The sequence below is a fragment of the Lathyrus oleraceus genome, chromosome 6, assembly GCF_024323335.1.
Source record: "Lathyrus oleraceus cultivar Zhongwan6 chromosome 6, CAAS_Psat_ZW6_1.0, whole genome shotgun sequence".
Classification (NCBI taxonomy): Eukaryota; Viridiplantae; Streptophyta; class Magnoliopsida; order Fabales; family Fabaceae; genus Lathyrus; species Lathyrus oleraceus.
In genome coordinates, this window is record NC_066584.1 from 476,381,488 (window position 1) to 476,383,264 (window position 1,777).

The window sequence follows — 1,777 nt, forward strand, 5'->3', positions numbered from 1 at the left end:
TTTAAAATAAGTAAACTCCTTGGGTAAACTTTCCAAATCAAAATCACTTTTTAACTAAGTTTACGAGTCTCATTTCTTAAAAATATGTTTACTACTTTAGCGTTCTGCGCACCTTTTATAAGTGACAATAAAATGCCTTAATTTAAGGGTAAACTCGGTTCTGAATACAGGAAAGCGACAGTTCCTGTTAAATAGATTCTTTTCAAGAGTAGAAAATGTTGCCTCATAAGTAGTTCTATTTAGACAATCGAAACATCACTTAACTGACGTGAATTACATTCAACCTGTCTTTACCTGCATTTATTATTTACCATTATTTTGCAAACCAAATATCTCTTTTATACCGCCTTAGATAAACATCGTAACGATAATATTCGATAGATTGATGATTGGTCTCTATGGGATCGATATTCTTTTATATTACTTTGAAGTTATTCGTGCACTTGCGAATCACAACGATCAAGTTTTTGGCGCCGTTGCTGGGGACCAACTTCATCAAATACCGTACCCTGTTGTTACACCGTATAGACTAAGGCATTTTTAGCCGGTAAATGGAAAGAACCCGTAGTACCAGAAATTTAGTAGATCCTTTAGCGGAACCCGAATGTTATACTCGTACACACCTCTTACTCATCCGAATTAAGAAAGCTATGGCCGAGAATCGCGATAGGCGACCTCTTAAGGAGTTTGCCCAACCCTCTAATGAGGAACCTAGTTCGAGTATAGTAAACCCCCTTATACCTGCTAACAATTTCGAACTAAAATCGTCTTTGTTACAATTAGTACAACAAAACCAATACCCAGGACTCGCTACCGAGAACTCGAATCAACATTTAAATGTTTTTATCCAACTAGCCGACACCTTTAAATCTAACGACACTTCACCCAATGTGATCCGTTTAAGATTATTTCCTTTCTCCCTCAGGGATATAGTACGTTCATGGCTAGATTCACTTCCAGCCAATTCAATAACTACCTGGGAAGACCTTAGGAGAGTATTCCTTGCTAGATATTTCCCCCTTGCAAGACTGTTGTTCTTCGAAACCAAATAACTAGATTTGCTCAAAACCAAGGAGAATCGCTTTTCGAAGCTTGGGAGAGATATAAAGAGCTATTAAGAGTCTTCCTACACCATGGCCTACAACAATGGCTGATGGTTCACACCTTTTACAATGGACTCCATTATAACACCAAGATGAGCATCGACGCTGCCGCAGGTGGCGCGCTGATGAACAAACCTTATCCAGAAGCTTGTGATCTAATTGAGGATATGGCCCAAAACCATTATCAATGGGGAACTGAACGAGCATCAATAGAGAAAAAGGAGGCCCAAGGTGGAGTACATGAGGTAAGCTCTCTAGACATGATGCAGGCGAAAATGGACACTTTAGCCCTTAGGATCGAACATATGTCTACAAACACTAACACCATAGCAGTAGTCCACACAGAGTGGGAACTCTGTGGATCCAAAGGACATGAATCGGCGGAGTGTAACCTTTTGAACGAACTAAATACTGACCAAGTGAATTACGCCCAAGGTAACCCATTTTCAAACACTTACAACCCTGGATGGAAGAATCATCCGAATTTCTCCTATAAAAACCAGAACCCTATCCAAAATAATGCACCTCAGAGACCGCAAGGTTATCAAGCCCAAAAACCAAACCAACCTATGCAAGTTGTGCCCCAGAAGTCTAACCTTGAGAAGATCATGGAAAGCTTTATATCGGGCCAGACTCAGCAAAATAAAGAATTCCTAAACCAAAACATTCACGTG

The 1,777-nt window shown here is 39.8% G+C and overlaps 1 non-coding gene across 1 annotated transcript; it reads right to left on the bottom strand.

The window, feature by feature from the left end:
* Positions 1–1,033: 1,033 nt before the first annotated feature.
* On the bottom strand, positions 1,034–1,140 carry LOC127099278 (small nucleolar RNA R71). The gene has a single exon (XR_007793801.1). It is a non-coding gene; the product is annotated as a small nucleolar RNA R71 (small nucleolar RNA).
* Positions 1,141–1,777: the final 637 nt, after the last annotated feature.